General features: G+C 39.9%; 1 long non-coding RNA gene across 1 annotated transcript in view; it reads left to right on the top strand.

Moving 5' to 3' along the window:
• Nucleotides 1–5,629: 5,629 nt before the first annotated feature.
• LOC148777393 (uncharacterized) overlaps nucleotides 5,630–23,190 on the top strand; it is a 48,486-nt gene continuing 30,925 nt past the window's right edge. The window contains exons 1-2 of the long non-coding RNA XR_016037774.1: nucleotides 5,630–5,714; nucleotides 6,424–6,508. This is a non-coding gene — a long non-coding RNA (uncharacterized LOC148777393). The remainder of the gene's footprint in view (nucleotides 5,715–6,423; nucleotides 6,509–23,190) is intronic.

The raw sequence follows: 23,190 nt of genomic DNA on the forward strand, positions 1-23,190 counted from the left end.
TCAGGTCTCAGTTGTAGCATGCAGGCTCTTCTTTGCTGTACACACACTCCAGAGCAGGATTAGTAGTTGCATCTCCTGGGCTTAGTTGCCCTGAGGCATGTGGGATATTAGTTCCTCAACCTGTGATAGAACCCGTGTCCCCTGCATTGGAAGTTAGATTCTTAACCACTGGACCACTTGGGAAGTCCTAAAGAGGTACTCTTGAACAAACTATTTTCCCTGTCTGTTCAAATGAACTGAACAACTGTTAAATGTTCACTTTTATCTGATAGATGCAGTTCTACAAGGATAGTGAGTAGTTTTAGTCATTTGTTTTTAAAAGTAAGTAGGTACTTCTACAGCCACTCCAGTACTCTTGCCTAGAAAATCCCATGGATGGAGGAGCCTGGTAGGCTGCAGTCCGTGGGGTCGCTAAGGGTCAGACACGGCTGAGCGACTTCACTTTCACTTTTCACTTTCACACATTGGAGAAGGAAATGGCAACCCACTCCAGTGTTCTTGCCTGGAGAATCCCAGGGACGGGGGAGCCTGGTGGGCTTCCGTCTATGGGGTCACAAAGAGTCAGACACGACTGAAGTGACTTAGCAGTAGCAGCAGGTACTTCTACTGATAATGCTAAGTGTTGGCAAGGATAAGGGTTACCTGGCAACAAGCAGGAGGCTCCATTAAATTTGAAATTTAGATAAATAGGCATAATGTTTTGGTGTATGCACATGCCATGCAGCAGTGTAATGGAGAAATAAATTGTAGCATATATAGCATAAATAGAATAAATTGTAGCATATATAGCATAAATAGAATAAATTGTAGCATTTATTCTACAATAAATTGTAGATATATTGTAGTATGTCTGACAAAAAGAGTCGGACATGACTTAGTAATTAAACAACAACAAATATTTCTATAATACAACACTATATAGCAATGTAGATGAAAAAACTGCTACTACATGCAACCATGGGGATGAATTTCAGAAACACAATATTGAAGGAAGGCAACAGTCACAAAAAGTGCATACTGGATTATCCCACTTACATGAAATTTAAACAGAGACAAAACAAAACCCTGGGGTTAGGTCAGCTTAGTGGTTACTCTCAGAAGGTTGGACTGGGAAGAGGCGGGAGGAGGCAGGAGGAGGCCATGCGGTGCTGGTCAAGTTCTGTTTCATGATCTGGGTGCCAGTTACATGTGTGTTTTCATTTTGTGAAAATTTATTGAAGTGTTATAATTATGGCTCCTGAACTTTTCTATATGTATGTTATGAAAGTGTCAGTAGCTCAGTCATGCCTGACTCTTTGCAACCCCATGGACTTTCGGTCACCAGTCTCTTCTTTCCATGGAATTCTCCAGGCAAGAATACTGGAGTGGGTTGCCATTTCCTTCTCCAGGGGATCTTCCCGACCCAGGGATTGAACCTGGGACTCTTGCATTGCAGGCAGATTCTTTACTGTCTGAGATACCAGGGAAGCCCCTGTTAGGTTATGTCTGAATACAACTTACAAGAAAAAAGAAAAGTAGCAAGGGTTAACCTACTTTAACAAATTTCTTAAATGTACAAAGTTTTCAGAGAGAAACATGAGAAAGTAAAAAATGACAAATATTCATATGCTGCTGCTGCTGCTAAGTCGTTTCAATTGGGTCCGATCCTGTATGACCCCAGAGACAGCAGCTCACCAGGCTCCTCTGTCCTTGGGATTCTCCAGGCAAGGATACTGGAGTGGGTTGCCATTTTCTTCTCCAGTGCATGAGAATGAAAAGTGAAAGTGAAGTTGCTCAGTCATGTCCAACTCTTCGCAAACCCATGGACTGTATCCTACCAGGCTCCTCCGTCCATGGGAATTTCCAGGCAAGAGTACTGAAGTGGGTTGCCATTTCCTTCTCCAAATATTCATATAGTTGTGTATTTATTGCTATATATGAATATTCTATAAAATTAAGATATCTATTTAAGCTTAATATCATTATTTGTTCCTAAATATACTTTGAATGCCTAAAAACTAATAATTAACTGTATTTGTTCATATACTAAGTCATTTTTCATGGGGACTGCATGAATGATTATCAGATTTGATCACAAATATTAAGTGAATTCTCTTTTTAAAAATTACTTGGGTAAGAGTAATATAAGTGGATTAAGGATGAGTTCAAAGCAAATAATTATTTAAAAGGAAGAAAATATCAACATTCATTTAAAATTGAAAATCTTCCAAATAACTTAATAACTTCTACTGATGAGAAGGTACAGCCTTTATCATAAACAGAGGGAACTGACTAGTGATTTTTAAAATTGACTTTACCGGTAAAATACATCTATACACACACATACAAAATCTACACAAAATAAATATAGGTAAATATGTATATATGTATAGGTCCACAATGAAAGACAATGTTTTACTCTTTGAAAAAGTAATTATGATTAAGATGGGAGGTTTTTGATTTGCATTAAGAACTCAGAGCTTCTTGATGAAAGTGAAAGAGGAGAGTAAAAAAGTTGGCTTAATGCTCAACATTCAGAAAACTAAGACCATGGCATCTGGTCCCATCACTTCATGGCAAATAGATGGGGAAACAGTGGAAACAGTGGCTGACTTTATTTTTTTGGGCTCCAGGATCACTGCAGATGGTGACTGCAGCCATGCAATTAAAAGACACTTACTCCTTGGAAGGAAAGTTATGACCAACCTAGATAGCATATTAAAAAGCAGAGACATCACTCTGTCAACAAAGGTCTGTCTAGTCAAGGCTATGGTTTTTCCAGTGGTCATGTATGGATGTGAGAGGTGGACTGTAAAGAAAGCTGATTGCTGAAGAATTGATGCTTCTGAACTGCAGTGTTGGAGAAGACTCTTGAGAGTCCGTTGGACTGCAAGGAGATCCCACCAGTACATCCTAAAGGAGATCAGTCCTGAATATTCGTTGGAAGGACTGATGTTGAAGCTGAAACTTCAATACTTCAGCCATCTGATGCGAAGAGCTGACTCATTTGAAAAGACCCTGATGCTGGGAAAGATTGAGGGCAGGAGGAGAAGGGGAAGACAGAGGATGAGATGGTTGGATGGCATCACCGACTCAATGGGCATGAGTTTGGGTGGACTCTGGGAGTTGGTGATGGACAGGGAGGCCTGGCATGCTGCAGTCCATAAGGTCACAAAGAGTTGGACATGACTGAGTGACTGAACTGAACCAAAGGTGCTTTTCTTAAAATAAGGTAACAATTGTCTTCCCCTCTCCCCTTTGGCAAACACAAGTCTGTTCTCTATGTCTGAGTCTCTTTCTGTTTTGTAAATAGGTTCATTTGTGCCATATTTTATATTCCCCACACAAGTGGTGTCATATGATATTTGTCTTTCTCTTTCTGACTTACCTCACTTATTATGAGAATCTCTAGTTGCATCCTTGTTGCTACAATTGGCATTATTTTGTTCTCTTTATGGCTGAGTAGTATTCCACTGTGTATATGTACCTCCTTTATCCATTTCTCTGTCGATGGACATTTAGGTTATTTCCATGTTTTGGCTATTGTGAACAGTGGTGCTATACACATAGGGGTGCATGTATCTCAGAAATATGCTTTTCAATGTAAGATTTTCTCACGTTAGCTGATGCTGTTCCTACCTCCCCACTATAAGCTTCAGGTACTCATTGCCTGTACATAAGGACTGGGTCACATACTGCTGTCTATGTCAACCAGACAAGAATGTTGCTTCTACTGCAGGTATGTACCAGTCAGGATTATTAGCCTCATAATGCTGCAACAACAAACATCTCCCAAAAGTTAATGGCCTAAACCACGAAAGTTTGTTTCTCATTTACATTATATGTTCAGTGTAGATAGGCAAGGGGGCTGTGATCATTCTCTCAGAGACCCAGGGTGTCTAAGCAGTTACCACCTTGAATCACAGATCACTGTGGCACAGGGAAGAGAGAACTTAATTCTTGTATCAACAAGTCAATGTTCTGTCCTGAAAGCAGCCCGTGTCATTTCTGCTCTCCACTCATTGACCAAAACCACACGTCATCATCCAGTGACCTGGGAGCTAGAAAGTACAATTCTCCCCTGAGCCTAGGAGATTAATCACTTTGATGAACAGCACCAATAGCCACCACTGAATAAATATTTGGTGACAGATTCACTTTCTTTCCTCAGAAAGAGCTCATGGATTTTTCTCACTTTCTTTTGGATTCTCTTTTATTTTTCTTCTTGAGGACCTAGAGATAAAATGGACGTATCACACAGAATCAAGAATGCATTTTACTTTTCAGTCTGTTCAACTTTATTTTCCTTGCATTATTTATTCCACTCTGGGGACTTGTGACTTGCTAGTTCCCACCTAGCTTTGACGGTACTCTGAAAACCCGAGACTGAACGTTATAGGGCTCCTGACCAACATGGGAAAAAGCATTTTCTTGGCTTTCTTTCTGGGGCCTGTCTTGTGTCACACTTTTTTCCCTTACATTAGTATTACCAGATTCCTAAGCTTTCCTGCGAGAGCCCCACATTCTTCCTTACCTCCTCTCCTGAACTTTCAACTCCAGAATCTCTTAGGCCTTGTAAAGGGATTTGTGTTGAGAAAAATCACAGAGTCTGTTCAGAGTCAGTTCTCTCTCCCAGTAAATAAAAGGTAGGTTTCATAAAAGAAGGAGATATGCTGGAAGATAATTCTAGCTGCTTCCTACACTGTGTCTGTTCAGATTTAATGCCTATGTCGTACAGTTTTAGTAACCACCGTGGTTGTTCAGGCCAAAGTTTCAGTAATATGAGTTATCTACTTAGATTTTAAAAATAGTAGCTGTTAAGAACTGTACAAAACTAGCTTCTTCGGAGTGAAAAAGCTTTGTATTTTTAAAGAACAGATACATTGCTTATAATCAAACCCTTTAAAAACTGTGGTATGTATTTAACAGGCTTAAACTTTCCCATGATGAGATAGTTCAGGCTGAGCTAAAACAGACAGATATGTTTATCCAAACATGGGTATAGTCTTACTTCTAAGTCCTTCCCTTAAAGCCATCTATAGAGATACACACAGCTATAGAAATGTCTTTGTGATAGGGAAACACAATGGAAAATAAACCAGATCATGCCTTGCATTGAAAGCAAGTGAAGTGATATATTGTAGGGCAGGCAATTTAAACACTTGGGTTAGGTCAAGCTCATTTTCTAGCCTAAGATCAGAATTCAAACATGGCTAAGCTAATATATGTGGATCTCTGTATGAAACACATGTGAATAACATATTTTTTTGGAGAGATTATGGGCAAGCCCTTTCTTGTAAATATAATTATCAGGGATTACGGTTCAATTCCTGGCACTGTCGGTGAGGCTTAGAAGCTTCCCAGGGAATGGCAGTTTTTGCTGTCGGTACGTCACAGTCTCATTTTGACCAAGAATGACAGTACATGAAGCAAGAAAGATTGTTTTTTTTTTTCCCTGCCAGGTGTGAGATGCTCCTGTAACAAGAGCAGCACGGAGGCTCCTTTCAAGAGTAGAAAAGGTGATAAAAAATGAGAAAAAATTCAAGTAACAAAAAAATTGAATAGAACAGGCTTTTTATGTGTGTTGGTTTTGGTTCCACAAGGTGGCGGTAAATATGTTCTTAAGTAGCCATCTGCTTGGGGGAAGAAGGAAGTCACTCGGTGGCTGAGTAGTTATTGTGTATGCTAAGGGAATTGATGCTACTGAAACCAGAGGAAACGCATTTAAAGCCTGGGTGAGTGTTGTTCATGAGAATCCCCCTCTGCAAACTGATTCCTTATCTCTCAGGAGGGTCATGAGGCAGAGAAGGAAAGAGAAGCATGATTAGAGATAGTGAGATTCTGCCAGCTGCCAAGTTGGGGGCCCCAGGACTGGCTTTCTCTTTACTACTGTCTTGCTGTTTTCTTTAAGCTAGGTAATAAGCAACCCATCTGTTGGCTTCAAGGCTGAAAATACAGTCCATAACTGAATGATGAATTGGACGAAAAGAAATTTGGAAGCACTGTACTTAGAGCAAGTGGTCATAGAATGACTGATTGATACTAACGTCAGTTCATTTAGATGTTTACTTAGAAAGATAAATTCATCTAGAAGTTTCACATAGTTAAATTCAGACTTTTAAAGATGTCAACGTTTTAGTCTGGATCAGTATAATGAGAGTGATTGCTTTAAAGCCATGCTTTCTGATGCTATTAATACTGGAATAAGAAAATGTAAGATTTGGATCAGATATAGAAAGTTTCTAAACTTGGAAATTGAAGTTCCTTTTTTGTAGATTTAGCCAAAATAGATAAGTCCATATGAATTATTTAGGACCCTCCTGATCCTGTGTCTGGATCAACATCTCTCCCCTAAGGGGAGCATCAGTCATTTGGCTGCATGTATTGGATTACTTAGCACAAATGTTAATAAACATTTGATTGAACAACAGCTATCCAATTCAGGTCCAGAAACTCAAGGATGACAGAGGCACATTGTCTGCTCTCAAGGAAAGAAAGTCCCTTCTTCTTCATCTCTTTGGGAAAATTGGTTAGTAACTTTGTTTATGACCTTTGTTTGCATATAACACTTGAGAGCACAGTTGATGAAGAATTAATCTGAAGATTCTATTGGGTCCCTAAATAGGCATTTAACTGTGCAGCTAGTCCTAGGTGGGTCTTTCTCATGATCTTTACATAGGTAGTGGAATAAGAGTTTCCATTAGCTTTCCTTGGCAAGTGCTACAAAATAGTTTTATTTTCCTCTCTGATCATGGGATAACCCATAACTGCTAAGTAGCACTTTCTTGGGACAAAGTGAGGAAATAATGTCTAATGTTTAATATGAACTTTACATTCCTTGAAGGCCTTCTTTCTAGTGAGTGCAGTCTGCTCCTTACAATGACTATCTCAAGGCATAAAACACAGAGAAGTGCATCGTTCCCATTTGACAGATGGGGACAGTGAGGCAATAGCAAATGTATCATCTGTTGGGGATAAAGTTCATAATGGGGTACTAAGAGTATGTTGTATAGCATAAGGCCTCTGTTTGACTAGAAAAATAATTTTTTTTTGTACACTAGGGAAAGGTGTACCCCTGGGCAGATATAGCCCCATGGGTACCTGGCTTGGTAAAAGGAGCATGGGCTGGATTTCAGTTCCTACTCACCTCCTTAGATGACGACCTTTGTGCAGTACAGAACTCACACAACTCTGTGTCATTCCTGTTGCTGTTACCACTTCATACGTGGGGAATTAGACTCAAATAATTCAGGGAGAAAATTGAGCATTAACATCCAGAGACATGGCAGTTGTGTAAGTGAGTGTTCGATGGATGGATTAAGCCAGGCATTCCATCACATGGGCCTGGTCGCCCTAACTCCTTGTATCACCATGGCCTTGGATCTCACTATGAGGGCATGATTAGGGCAGAGGCAGACGTTGGGGTTAGGCATGATTCTCAACTGAGTGCCTCCTAAAAATGTTATATTCCTTTGGAAGCACTTGCTCCTAATCCTTATTCAAAAGAGAGATCACAGGAATAAAACCACCCTGATCATTTGTCATTTCCTTGGAGCTGACCATACACCTTTAAGTAGGTGGAGGCACCCTGAGTTGGGGGTCTGGGAAGAGGAGACCATTGACAGGTCCTCCTTTCATGCCAACAGGAGTTTTGGGCAAGAGAGGGTGTGGCAGAGGGCCATCTCAGAGATCTATTAGACGGACTGAGACTGACTGATATATATATTTATACCACATCTTCTTTCTCCATTCATCTGCTGACAGACATTTATGTTGCTCCCATGTATTAGCTATAGTAAACTGTGCTGCTATGAACACTGTGATGCATGTATCTTTTTGAATTAAAGTTTTATCTGGATATATGCCCAGGAGTGGGATTGCGAGATCATATGGTAATTGTATTCTTAGTTTTTTGAGGAACCTCCATACTGTCTTCCAGAGGGCTACACCAATTTACATTCACACCAATAGTGTAGGAGGGTTACCTTTTATGAGAAGTTTTTAAAGAAAAAAAAAAAATTTTTTTTAATGCCAGGAACAATTTTAAATGCTTTACCTACATCAGCACGTTTAATCTTCATAGTAGTCCCAGAGGAGCTCTTCATTGTCATCCCCACCTTATAGATGATCATGCAGGGAAACTGGACACACATGAAGATAGAGGAGGCTGTCCAATTCAGTGAGTGGCAGGGCTGAGGTTTGAACCCAGGAATCCTATGCCCAGAGATTGTGTCTGAAACCACGATCCCATCATGCCTCTCAAGTTTCCAATGTTTTGGAGTGCCCAGGAGGAACATGATATAAAGTGAAATTCATTAAAAAAAAAAAGAAGATACGCTCTTTGCTTTAAGTATGTCCAAGGTGTTTGGGATTTGGTTCAGCAGTTAGGGAGGGAAAGTGGAATCCATCAAGGTACACATCAATGTACTGAAATCTTATCTCTGCTGATTTCCTACCTCATATTTCATGTTGCACATAAAATACCTCCGACTTCTTTGTCCTCAGAAACTCTCACAAAGAGCACTTGATTTGAGGACGTCTAGTGATCAATCTTTGTACTGTAGTCTTATCACAAATGTTACAAAACTATTTTTATAATGTTTCCTTTCGAGTAGCTATCGAGACAGTCCAGATCCACAGCAAATTCCCATTTCTATGAAACTTCCTCAGCATATGGTGGGTGTTTATGTCTAGACAGTCTGGCCATAAAACTAAACTTGAAGCTAAAGGGCTGTGAATCTGGATCATGGATTCAGTTCCATAAGCACCTCTTGTATTCTTTTTCTTACTTGTAATTGTCAATTATACTTAGTAATTATGAAAATAATACACAATTTTCATAAATGAAACAATGTGAAGATATATAAAGAAAAAGTTAATACTTCCCTAACACACACACACACGCACACATACACAACTTTCTCTCTCTTCTAGCATAGTAACAGGCAAGTATTTATCTTTCACGTCTCTCCCTATCCTCATGGAATTATATACAAAAATAGATACATATATTATTAAACACGTTTGTGTGCATTTTAAAACAATTTAACAGACTTCCTTTTTTAGAGCAGTTTTAGGTTCACAGCAAAATTGATTAGAAGGTACAGAAATTTCCCATAAACCCCTGCCTCCACATATGCATAGCTTCCCCCATTATCAACATCCCCAGGTAGAGTGGTACCTTTGTTACAATTGATGAGCCTGCATGCAGTGTATTTTTAAATATATAGTTGCCAATCTGAAGTTGCCAGTATTTGACCATTTTGTCCTATAAAATTGGTAATTTCATATGGTTCAACATAATTTGTTGTTGTTGTTCAGTTGCTCAGTCATGTCTGATTCTTTGTGACCCCATGAACTGCATCTCACCAGGCTTCCCTGTCCTTCACCATCATCCTGGAGCGACAAGAATGATGATAGTCGGTGATGCCATCCAACCATCTCATCCTCTGTCATCCTCTTCTCCTCCTATCTTCAATCTTTCTCAGCATCAGGGTCTTTTCTAAAGAGTCAGATCTTTGCATCAGGTGGCTGAAGTATTGGAGTTTCAGCTTCAGCATCAGTCCTTCCAATGAATATTCAGGATTGATTTCCTTTAGGATTGACTGGTTTGATCTCCTTGCAGTCCAAGGGACCCTCAAGAGTCTTCTCCAACATCACAGTTCAAAAGCATCAATTCTTCGACACTTAGCTTTCTTTATAGTCCAACTCTCATATCCATACATGACTACTGGAAAAACCACAGCTTTAACTAGACAGACCTTTGCACTCTCTGTCTATAGTTTGTCTCTATAGATTCCCCCATTCTGGACATTTATATTAATGAAATCATACAATATGTGGTCTTTTGTGATTGGTTTCTTTCACTTAGCATAATGTTTTCAAGGTTTATCTATGTTGTAATGTATATCAGTACTTTATTCCTTTCTATACTGGATAATATTCCATCTTAAGTCTATACCTCATTTTATTTATCCATTTATCAGTCAATGAACCTTTGAGTTGTTCCCACCTTTGGCCATTATAAATAACGTTGCTATAAACATTTGTGTGCATATTTTTGTGTGAATGTTTATTTTCTTCTTTGAGTATATATCTGGGAATGAAATTGCGGGTTATATTGTAATTCTACTTTTAAGTTTTAAAGAAATGCTAGACTATTTTCTAAAATACCATTTTATATTATCACCATCAGTGTATGAAGGTTTCAGTTCCTCCACATCTTTGCCAACATTTGTTGTTATCTGACCTTTTTATTTTAACCATCCAGTAGTGTGAAGTGATAGCTAATTATGGTTTTGATTTGTATTTCCTTAATGACTAATAACGTCAAGCATCTTTTTATGTGCTTCTTCATCATTCATATATCTTTCTTGGAAGGGCATGGATTAACCCTATCTTAACTGGGTTATTAGCCTTTTTGTTATTGAGTTGTAAGAGTTCTTTATATATTCTGGATCTTGGTTCCTTATCAGTTACATACAAGTTCCTTTTTACTGAAGTTCTTTATGTGATATTCCCCACTTTCTTCACCTCACCCTGCTTGCTCTTGGATGACGTGGTCACAAGGCATAGCGAGAACCTGGAAGAAAGTACTCTCTGTGTAAAAGTGTAAAGCCTAATGTCTTCAGCTGACATTCAGGAACCTGTGTACATATCTCCTCAGCCCGATAGATCCTGGACCAGTAAAGCCAGAACTGGTCTTTTTCAAAAACCACCTCATTGCAGAGTGCTGCTTATTGAGTAGCAGATTAATGTCCAAACCTCTTAGCTAATTAGTGTGGAACACAAATCACCATTATGTAATGAGGCTTGACAATCAAATGAGAAGTCAAAGCAAATGCGTCAACTGAGTGTCTGCTTCTTAGAACTTTTGAGACAGCTGGATGGGCTGTTTTATGTCTTCTCTAGTATAGGGCTGATAACTTCATATTATGACTAATATTTTCTATTTTGTACAATCAATTACTTCATGGAAAAATCCAAGAATATATTAAGTTTATTTTCTCAAGTTGTAAACAGAGAATTAATCTTGAATGACTGGATTTCATTCCAGTATGAGATATTTGTGGATTTCTTTGAAAGGAAAAAATCAGAATTAGTTAAAAGGAAGACAAGACCAAGAGGACAGATTAGTGAGGTAACTGTTAAGTTGCAAATGGAGAAAATAACAATCTCTACCGCCAAACCCCTCCCATATTCCTTTGAAGTCCTCTTAATAGATGGGCTATATCTAAACTGGCATCTGAAGCTGTTACTCCAAGGACATTCTTTTGGATAGATGCCTAACATTTGTCCTTTTATGTAATGGTCTTTTGTTACAAGAACGTATTGTGTAATGGTAATTGGTAAATGATAAATTTGGTTGTAATCACCAGCTGTCCAGAAACTGAGATAGAAATTCAGTCTGTGGCAATATGAATATTTGTTTTTAATTTGTTTATCTTCGTGATTTTTTTTTAAATTGTAAGTTCTCTTTATTATTTTCAAACTATTTCATCTTCTCCTTAAGACAGAAAAAAAAAAAAAAGGAAAATATTTCTTCAGGGCAAGTGTTTAAATATACAGGTTTTTAATCTAATCCAAACAACTTTTTAATGGATTAACTGATTATGGGGCTCCATACATAGGGTAATTCAGTTTATTTTATGTATATTCAGTTATTTACTGGGAATATCTAAAATAATGGCAATATACATGTATCGTGTTTTTAACACTAGTTAAAAGTTACTAAGGGAATATACTTTGGCCACCTCATGTGAAGAGTTGACTCATTGGAAAAGACCCTGATGCTGGGAGGGATTGGGGGCAGGAGGGGACGGGGACGCCAGAGGATGAGATGGCTGGATGACATCACCGACTTGATGCACATGAGTTTGGGTGTACTCCGGGAGTTGGTAATGGACAGGGAGGCCTGGTGTGCTGCGATTCATGGGGTTGCAGAGTAGGACACGAATGAGCGACTGAACTGAACTGAACTGAAGGGAATATAAAAATTCTTAAAAAGGAGAAGCATATTTTGTATTATTTAAGCACAAATTTGGACTTTTAAACATATTCTATTGATTATTCAAATTATCAAATATGAATGTTGAACTTAATTATTCAAATACATCTTGGTGATTTTAAAACCACCCACTCTAAAGAAGATTGACACACGAGAATCTTTAAAAAAACTGAGAAATAATTAAAATATAACATTGTGTAAGTTTAAGGTATACAATGTAACGATTTGATGCATTTATATATTGCAGTATGAGGACCACTCTGGTGACAGCTTATACCTCTGTCATGACACATAGTTTTCATTTTCTTTCGTGGTAAGAACAGTTAAGACTAGTCCCTTAGTAACTGTGAAGTTTATAACACAGGATTGTTTTCTATAATCACCTGCTGCACATTGGATCTCTAGAAGTTATTTATCTACTAGTTGCCGGTTTGTACCCTTAGATAACATCTCCCTGATTCTCCCACCTCCAGCTCCTAGTGAACATGATTCTCTGTTGGTGAGTTTGGACTCCTTAGACTCCCCAGCCCCTTAGTTCAGTTCAGTTCAGTTCAGTCGCTCAGTCGTGTCCGATTCTTTGTGACCCTATGAATCACAGCACGCCAGGCCTCCCTGTCTATCACCAACTCCCGGAGTTCACTCAAACTCATGTCCTTCGAGTTGGTGATGCCATCCATCCATCTCATTCTCTGTCGTCCCCATCTCCTCCCACCCCCAATCCCTCTCATCATCAGAGTCTTTTCCAGTAAGTCAACTCGTCGCATGAGGTGGCCAAAGTATTGGAGTTTCAGTTTTAGCATCAGTCTTTCCAATGAACACCCAGGATTGATCTCCTCTAGAATGGACTGGTTGGACCTCCTTGCAGTACAAGGGACTCTCAAGAGTCTTCTCCAGCACCACAGTTCAAAAGCATCAATTCTTCTGCGATCAGCTTTTTTCACAGTCCAACTCTCACATCCATACATGACCACTGGAAAAACCATAGCCTTGACTAGATGGACCTTGGTTGGCAAAGTAATGTCTCTGCTTTTTAATATGCTGTCTAGGTTGGTCATAACTTTCCTTCCAAGGAGTAAGCGTCCTTTAATTTCCTGGCTGCAATCAGCATCTGCAGTGATTTTGGAGCCCCCAAAAAATAAAGTCTGACACTGCTTCCACTGTTTCCCCATCTATTTCCCATGAAGTGATGGGACCAGATGCCATGATCTTCGTTTTCTGAATGTTGAGCTTCAAGCCAATCTTTTCACTCTCCTCTTTCACTTTCATCAAGAGGCTTCTTAGTTCCTCTTCACTTTCTGCCATAAGGGTAGTGTCATCTGCATATCTGAGATTATTGATATTTCTCCCAGCAATCTTGATTCCAGCTTGTACTTCTTCCAGCCCAGCATTCCTCATGATGTACTCTGCATAGAAGTTAAATAAGCAGGGTGACAATATATAGCCTTGATGTACTCCTTTTCCTATTTGGAACCAGTCTGCTGTTCCATGTCCAGTTCTGACTGTTGCTTCCTGACCTGCATACAGGTTTCTCAAGAGACAGGTCAGGTGGTCTGGTATTCCCATATCTTTCAGAATGTTCCACAGTTTATTGTGATCCATACAGTCAAAAGCTTTGGCATAGTCAATGAAGCAGAAATATTTTTTTTTCTGGAACTCTCTTGCTCTCTCCATGATCCTAGTGAACACGATTCTCTGTTGGTGAGTTTGGACTCCTTAGACTCCCCAGCTCCTAGTGAATGCGATTCTCTTTTGGTGAGTTTGGACTCCTTAGACCCCCCCAGCCCCTAGTGAATACGATTCTCTGTTGGTGAGTTTGGACTCCTTAGACTCCATGTCTAAGTGAACGTGATTCTCTGTTGGTGATTTTGGACACCTTAGACCCCCAGCCCCTAGTGAACGCGATTCTCTGTTGGTGAGTTTAGACTCCTTAGACCCCCCAGTCCCTAGTGAACACGATTCTCTGTTGGTGAGTCTGGACTCCTTAGACCCCCCAGCCCCTAGTGAACACGATTCTCTGTTGGTGAGTCTGGACTCCTTAGACTCCCCAGGCCCTAGTGAATGCCATTCTCTGTTGGTGAGTTTGGACTCCTTAGACTCCATGTCTAAGTGAACGCGATTCTTTGTTGGTGAGTTTGAACTCCTTAGACTCCATGTCTAAGTGAACGCAATTCTCTGTTGGTGAGTCTGGACTCCTTAGACTCCCCAGCCCCTAATGAACACGATTCTCTGTTGGTGAGTCTGGCCTCCTTAGACTCCCCAGGCCCTAGTGAATGCTATTCTCTGTTGGTGAGTCTGGCCTCCTTAGACTCCCCAGCCCCTAGTGAACGCGATTCTCTGTTGGTGAGTCTGGCCTCCTTAGACTCCATGTCTAAGTGAACGCGATTCTCTGTTGGTGAGTCTGGCCTCCTTAGACTCCCCAGGCCCTAGTGAACGCGATTCTCTGTTGGTGAGTCTGGCCTCCTTAGACTCCCCAGGCCCTAGTGAACGCGATTCTCTGTTGGTGAGTCTGGCCTCCTTAGACTCCCCAGGCCCTAGTGAACGCGATTCTCTGTTGGTGAGTCTGGCCTCCTTAGACCCCCCAGCCCCTAGTGAACGCGATTCTCTGTTGGTGAGTCTGGCCTCCTTAGACCCCCCAGCCCCTAGTGAATGCGATTCTCTGTTGGTGAGTCTGGCCTCCTTAGACTCCCCAGGCCCTAATGAACACGATTCTCTGTTGGTGAGTTTGGACTCCTTAGACTCCGAGTCTAAGTCAAATCGCACACATTTGTCTTTCTCAGTCTGCCTTGCCTCACTTAGTGTAATGCCCACAGGAGAGTCAAGTGCTGAAGATCAAAAACAACTGTGAAACTGAATTACCAAATTCGAATTGGCTGGCTGTATGAAGGTGGAATTGACTATGGGAATGGAGATGTTAGGGAAGTACAACCCAAAGCTAAACAAGGTTCCTCTGGATGGCGGGCATGGAAACTTACACCTGCCTGACTTTTCTGTGCAGGCCATAGACTCACATTTCCACTGATATTTCCACTTTGGCGTGGAAAGGGCATACACGTGGGAATGAGACAGACCTGGGTCATCCTCCTAGGTTCATCCCTCACCAGCTGAATGATGCAGGACCAAGTTATCTGGTATCTCTGAGACTCTGTAGAGGTGAAAATCTAACTTATCTAGAAGGAATAAGTGGGGATACATCTATAAAGTGCCTACTCCAGTCCCTGGCTCAAGGCAAGCATTCTCCACATGCTACTTTCCTTTCCCTTCCTTCTTCATTTTCTGTTCTCTTTCCTTCCACCAAACTTGCTCCTCCACAACTTAGGCCACTTCAGTTCAGCACTTGAACTCTCAGGAGTTCATGGCCAAGAAGGAGGAGGTTGTCCTAATGTGGATATTCAGATCAACATGAAAAGTAGAACTCCCTTCCGGTTATCACCAGCCTTTTAGCAAAATTAGCTGCAATTCCCATCCCCCAACTCTTTTCTGTGCACATGTTCTTACCAGTTGTTCTTTTTTTTTTAATAGTCATGAAATTGACATATAGCATTATATTAGTTTCAGGTATGCAACATAATAATTTGATATACGTATAGGCTGCAAGATGATCACCACTGTAAGTTTAGCTAATGTTGATCACCACGGTTACAATTCTTCCTGTGATGAGAAATTTTAATATCTACTCTTCAGTCAGTTCACTTATTTAGTCATGTCGGACTCTTTGCAACCCCATGGACTGTAGCACACCAGGCCTCCCTGTCCTTTACCAGCTCCTGGTGTTTACTCAAACTCATGTCCATTGAGTTGGTGATGACATCTAACCATCCCATCCTTTATCATCCCCTTCTCCTCCTCGTTTCAATCTTTCCCAGCATCCAGGTCTTTTCAAATGAGTCAGTTCTTCGCAACAGGTGGCCAAAGTATTGGAGTTTTAGCTTCAGCATCAGTCCTTGCAATGAATATTCAGGACTGATTTCCTTTAGGATGGACTGGTTCGATTTCCTTGCAGTCCAAGGGACTCTCAAGAGTCTTCTCCAACACCACAGTTCAAAAGCATCAATTCTTCAGCACTCAGCTTTCTTCACAGTCCAACTCTCATATCCATACATGACTACTGTAAAAACTATAGCTTTGACTAGACAGACCTTTGTTGGCAAACTGATGTCTCTGCTTTTTAATATGCTGTTTAGGTTAATAATAATTTTTCTTCCAAATACTAAGCATCTTTTAATTTCATGGCTGCCGTCACCAACTGCAGTGATTTTGGAGCCCTCCAAAATAAAATCTGTCACTGTTTCCATTCTTTCCCCATCTATTTGCCATGAAGTGATTGGACCAGATACCATTATCTTAGTTTTCTGAATGTTGAGTTTTAAGCCAACTTTTTCACTCTCCTCTTTCACTTTCACCAAGAGGCTCCTTTGTTCTTCTTCACTTTCTGCCATAAGGGTGGTGTCATCTGCATATGTGATTTATTGGTATTTCTCCCAGCAATCTTGATTCCAGCTTGTGTTTCATCCAACCCAGTGTTTCTCATGATGTACTCTGCATATAAGTTAAATAAACAGGGTGACAATATATGGCCTTGATGTACTCCTTTCCTAATTTGGAACCAGTCTGTTGTTACATGTCCAGTTCTAACTGTTACTTCTTGACCCACATATAGATTTCTCAAGAGGCAGGTCAGGTGGTCTGATATTCCCATCTCTTTAAGAATTTTCCACAGTTTGTTGTGAGCCACACAATCAAAGGCTTTGGTATAGTCAATAAAGCAGAAGTAGATGTTTTTCTGGAACTCTCTTGCTTTTTTGATGATCCAGTGGATGTTGGCAGCTTGATCTCTGGTTCCTCTGCCTTTTCTAAATCCTGCTTGAACAACTGGAAGTTCATAGTTCACATACTGTTGAAGCATGGCTTGGAGAATTTTGAGCAGTACTTTGCTAGTGTGTGAGATGAGTGCAATAATGCAGTAGCTCGAACATTCTTTGGCAATGTCTTTCTTTGGGATTGGAATGAAAACTGACCTTTTCCATTCCTGTGGCCACTGCTGAGTTTTCCAAATTTGCTGGCATATTGAGTGCAGCACTTTCACAGCATCATCTTTCAGAATTTGAAATAGCTCAGCTGGAATTCTGTCACCTCCACTAACTTGGTTTGTAGTGATGATTCCTAAGGCCCACTTGACTTCACCTTCCAGGATGTCTAGCTCTAGGTGAGTGGTCACACCATTGTGATTATCTGGGTCGTGAAGATCTTTTTTGTACAGTTCTTCTATGTATTTTTGCCACCTCTTCTTAATATCTTCTGCTTCTGTCAGTTCCCATACCATTTCTGTCCTTTATTGTGCCCATCTTTGCATGAAATGTTCCCTTGATATCTCTGATTTTCTTGAAGAGACCTCTAATCTTTCCCATTCTATTATTTTCCTTATTTCTTTGCACTGATCAGAGCAGAGAGAATAACATTTGTCTTATTGTAGGTTTACTGGAGCATTGTGATCTGACCTCTGTGGAAAGTTGCAAGAACAAAGGATTCTGACACCAAGAAGTTTGCAATGACCAGCTACACCTTCTCCCCTTTTTAGTATAAAAAGAAGTCTAAATTCTATCTCAAGTAAGATGGTTCTCTAAGACATTAGCCTGCTATCTTCTCGGACCTCTGGCTTTTCAAAGAAAGTGTTGTACAATGACTTTCCTATTTCCTCATCTCCCTATTTATTGGCCTGTCATGTGGTGAACAGAACAAGCTTGGACTTGGTAACATGTGTATATATATGTGCCTAGTCAGAGTTATGAAAGACACACATGGGCATGTTGGACAGCTCTTTATTCATACATCTTGTGGAAATTTGAAAAAATATTTATTTTTAAAATTTCATTATTTTTATAATTAAAAAATCTCTAATAAAGAAAAATATTATTTTAAGATAATAAAATATTTTTTCAAAGGAAAAAAAAACCCAGAGCAAGCTAATGGTTATCAAGGGCTCAGAGGCACTTTACAATTCTGTTCAGACAATCTGGTTAGCTACCTAGTGGGTATTAACTCGATGTTAAATAAGTTAGTAGTGAGTTAAAATGAAAAGGTATTAAGAGTGAATGTGATGTGGGCATCCAAAGTTCGCTTTGAGCCAGATCCATCCTAGTTCTTGAGAGTTTTGGCCAGAAGGCTAAGCTGCAATCACTTGTTCTAACCCTGACCTCTGCCTAGGAGGGGCTTATCTTTTAAAGGCAGGGCCTGGCTGATAAAATGCCTAGACAGGGTTTGTGGTTTTCTTGCCCAGCACAGCAGATTTCAACTTGGACTGTCATTACAGCTTCCATGAAGAGTCCCAGGAGTTCTATAAACTTGAGGTTAAACCCTGGCCAGTACACAGAGACCTGGAAACAACCTTTCCAAAACAATCCTCTACAAATGCTTTTTGCCTCAGTGGGAGGAAGGGAGGGACATGCAGCGTTATGTGACTGTGGATGTTCCATCACACAATGTCGTGTAGCCCATTAGAGCCTTGGACAGAAAATTAACGACAGTTTGTTTTCCCATGACTTGGGGTTTGTCTCACAGTCTGTCTTGGAATTCCAGACTGTTTTGGATCATTGTGATTGCTAAATTCCTGCTGGTCTTTAAGAAGAGATGCTTGAGACTCAAGAGAGGTGGACACTGAGAACCTCCGATTATCTGGACTTTTCACCGCTCAGAAGGATGAACAGTGAATTAAAAGGCCTCCTCTGCATTCTGCCTCCATGTCCCCTCCCCATTTTCTTCCTCTTCAATTCACAGTCATATATTAATAACAAGGCAGTTATAGATGTTGAATCAAAGTACCTAAGAGCAATGGAATTTTATTTTATCTGAATATTTCTTTCATTGGAGATTATGAATCTCTTAAAAGCCCTAATTTATTTATTTATTATCATTCAAATATTTTATTTATTTATTTGGCTGCACTGGGTCTTATTAATAGTTCCGGCAGGCGGAATCTTTAGTGTCAGCATGTGAACTCTAACTTGCGACATATGGACCTAGTTCCCTGACCTGGGATCAAACCCGAGCCCCTTGCATTGAGAGTGTGAGTCTTAATCCTGGGACCACCAGGGAAGTACCCAAGCCCTGCTCTACTAACTAACCCTAATCCAGAAAATTCATAGACACATTGGCTAATTATGACAAAGGCACACAGACTGATGAGGACTGGGGATGATTTCTGATATGCTGGGCCACTTGCAGGTTTCCCTTTCAGTCTGCAACTTTTTTTAAGCTAAGAATTCTATATAGATATGACAGGAGCAGCAATATTTCTGAACATTCTACTTCCCGGTCTTACGGTGGGAATACCTAGTCTTTAGGAAAGTATGGAGTAATTCAGAGAAAGTAGAACACTAGTTGATTTGGACGAATTTATACTCTTTGCATTTAAGCTTACTTTTGGACACTCCTTTATCAAAAAGTCACCCAGCTTCAGTAATTTTCCTTCAAATAACTGGGGCTGTTCATCCCTCAGTCTATATATTTTTATTCTTTAATTTCTCCTTTGGAAGTCATGTGATACACTTATTTATTATAAGATGCCTCAAATATCATGCCTGACACATAGTAGGCATTCAGTATGTATTTTTTATATGAAGGAATGCCATGATCTTTAATACAGTTAGTCAGGACAGGCTAGGATATGCTGTAGTAACAAAGAACTCTGAAATCTCAGTGGCTTAACACAACAAAAGTACATTCCTTGCTCACCACAAGCTCTGATGTAAGTCGGCAGGGCAGGTCTTCTACATCTGGTGAGTTAAAGATTCCCTTTAATTTGTGAGGTTGTCTTCTCAACAATTGACTTCCAGACTAGTCCCAGTAAAGGAAGGGAAAGATCAAAGAGACCCATCGACTCTCAAGTGCCTTGGGATAGAAATAGAAATCACTGGCTCTAACATTTCTGTGTGCCAGATGCAATCATGTGCCCCTAACCCAGCAACAGGGGAGTGTGGGAGATGCAAGGACTTCATGAATATTCAGTGAGGACTACAGGTCTCTGCTGACCTTGAATTTTAGGAAACAATGGGTGGGAGGAGAAGGGGATGACAGAGAATGTGATGGCTGGATGGCATCACCGATTCGATGGCCATGAGTTTGAGTGAACTCCGGGAGTTGGTGATGGACAGGGAGGCCTGGCATGCTGTGATTCATGGGGTTGCAAAGAGTCGGACACGACTGAATGACTGAACTGAACTGATGGGGTATAAATCTAAAGTCAATGCAATATCTTCCATATTTAGTTGTCTAGACTTCATTGCCTCTGAATACTACAGAGAATTTTGTGGGGAAAAATTTTCATGGTAAAACAAGTTTGTGAAATGCTGTGTACTACATTTAACTCATTGAATTTACAATGTGTGGTTATTTATTAAAGATTTTGAGAAGTTCCACATTTCAGAAACCTGTTAAATGAGAATAGATATCACAGAGAGAGGTCAATTAATTTTTTTATTTGATAAATACTATTTGAATATCATTCTTTGCCAGGTGTCGAGCTAGACTTTTGGGGAAATTATATGAAAAAGATCGTTTCCTTGCTTACAAAGAGATTAATTCTGAGAGAAGAGTATAAAGCAATTCCATATGAGTGATCACATTACAATAGGGATAAATATTTTATGTATTCACCAATGGGTAGCTATATCTTTTTATACCAATGAAAATGGTCTTGTGGCTCATTTGCACATAGTTGGGGTGTTATTTTACAGCATTTTTATCCTACTATAGGCAGGAAATTTTAAAAAATATACTATTTTTTAGAGCAGTTTTATGTTCACAGTAAAATTGAGCAGAAGGTACAGAGACTTCCCATATACACCTGTCAGACAGTTTAAAATATTATGACACCGGTTTACTTTCTGCATAGTTGACAGTTTTCCTTAGTAGTATATACTATAAACAATTGTGTTATAAAGATAATATATCATAGATGCCAAATTAATAACAAAATATTCTAATGTGACTCTTACATTTTTAACTAGAAATGGTGCATTCTTACATTATACATATTAAACAAGCCAAATGGAGTATACAAAAAGGTTAAAACTTTTGCCTACAGCATTTAAGTCCTCTCATCTCTTTTTCCAGAAGTAGCTACTGTTGCCTTTTTTTCTTTCTGTATTCACATATGTACATGCCTATGCACACATATCCCTGGCCCTCTGTATGTGAAGATTCTATATTTGAGGGTTCCGCGTCTGTGAATTCAACCAACTGTGGATGGAAAATATTCAGAAAAATATTCCAGAAGTTTCCAATAAGCAAAACTTCAACTTGCCGTACACTGGCAACTATTTACATAGTGCTGACATTGTATTTACAACTATTTACATTGTGTTAGATATTACAAGTAATCTAGAGATGATTCATGGTATGTAGGTGGATGTACATTGGTTATATTCAAATACCATACCACTGGGTATGTATCCTCTAGGGCTTCCCCGGTGGTGCCAGTGGTAATGAACCTGCCTGCCATGAAGGAAATGTAAGAGATGCAGGTTCGATTCCCGGGTCAGGAAGATGCCCTGGAAGAGGGCGTGGCAACCCACTCCAGTATTCTGTTACGGAGAATTCCATAGACAGGGGAGCCTGGTGGGGTTCAGTCCATGGTGTTGCAAAGAGTCGGACATGACTAAAGCAACTTAGCATGCACGGACATGCACCCTTACACATCCAAGTATGTATCCTTATGCAAGTCCCTTGACTTGAACATTTGTAGATTTTGATATTCGAGGGAGTTCTGGAACCAGTCCCCTCAGGTAGAAAAGGATGATTGCATATGTCCTTTTTAAAAACATAAATGATAAACTATGATAAATATTGTTCTGTATTCTTTAAAATTAAAAATGTATCTAGAATTCTATTCCATATACACACAAATTGCTTGGATGTACCATGTAGCTAGCACACTAATGATGATCATATAAGTCAAAATGGTCTTCAAAGTTTATTTTTCAAAACGTTATACTTTTGAAATTAAAGAAAAGCAGCTAAAGTAAACTAATGCATCCTTCAAATGTGCTTCTTGTGAGATTTTAATACCCAAGTAGGTTTTTTTTTTAAAATACACTGTTTTGTACTTTTAACATATAATAATATACCTTTGTTCACTCCACACAGTTACGTATGTCTTTGTGTATGTATGTTTTACGTACGGTTTAAAATATGGGTTTTTTTTTAAAATAACATTAATTGATTTAGGTGTTAGACTCACTAGGAGATAGCATTCAAGAGTTAAATATTTTAAACTCATAGAAATATACCCTTGAACATAACACGGGTATAATAGAAAATGTTACTGATGATAATTCCATAAGCTTTGCAGAACTTCTGAAAGATATTAATTTTAAGTTATCACATCTATTATTGCTTTTTATACTGTGATGAAAACATAGAACTGAGAACACAGAAATTTAGGAAAAAAGGTTAACAAGTTTTCCTTTGAATATTCAATGTAAATAGGAAAACGGACTGGCAAGAGTAATTAGTTACTTTTTCCTCCCTCATCTAAGGGAGTTGCCAGGAAACAGGGAGGAAGGACAGGGCCCAGAGATCTTCCACCTGCCACAGCAGTGAGCAATCACTCCCATCTTCAAAGTGATTTACAAACATTAATGTAGCTTCCCAACAGCCATATAAGGCAGGGAGGTTATAATTACCCTGTTTTACAAATGGGAGATGGAGACACAAATAGGTTAAGGGTTTGCCGCAGGCACACCGTGATTTCTCTGGTTAAAGAACAGGAGAGCTTGGCTTCCCTGGCTCCCCTCACTCCCCAGTCCAGTGTGGCTTCATCTTCTTCCAGGAGAAGGTCCTGGCCCTCGGACACCAGCACTGTCCTAGGAAAAACACAGCCAGGTCTCCACTAGGACAAAGAGGTAGAGAATTAGGGCCACGTGCAGTAATTCAATGGAGAAGGCAATGGCAAGCCACTCCAGTACTCTTGCCTGGAAACTCCCATGGACGGAGGAGCCTGGTAGGCTGTAATCCGTGGGGTCGCTAAGGGTCGGACATGACTGAGCGACTTCAATTTCACTTTTCACTTTCACACATTGGAGAAGGAAATGGCAACCCACTCCAGTGTTCTTGCCTGGAGAATCCCAGTGATGGGGGAGCCTGGTGGGCTTCCGTCTATGGGTCACACAGAGTCGGACACGACTGAAGTGACTTAGCAGCAGCAGCAG

Source organism: Moschus berezovskii, chromosome 7 (genome assembly GCF_049115385.1).
Source record: "Moschus berezovskii isolate FMDL1 chromosome 7, NW_MosBer_1.0, whole genome shotgun sequence".
Classification (NCBI taxonomy): Eukaryota; Metazoa; Chordata; class Mammalia; order Artiodactyla; family Moschidae; genus Moschus; species Moschus berezovskii.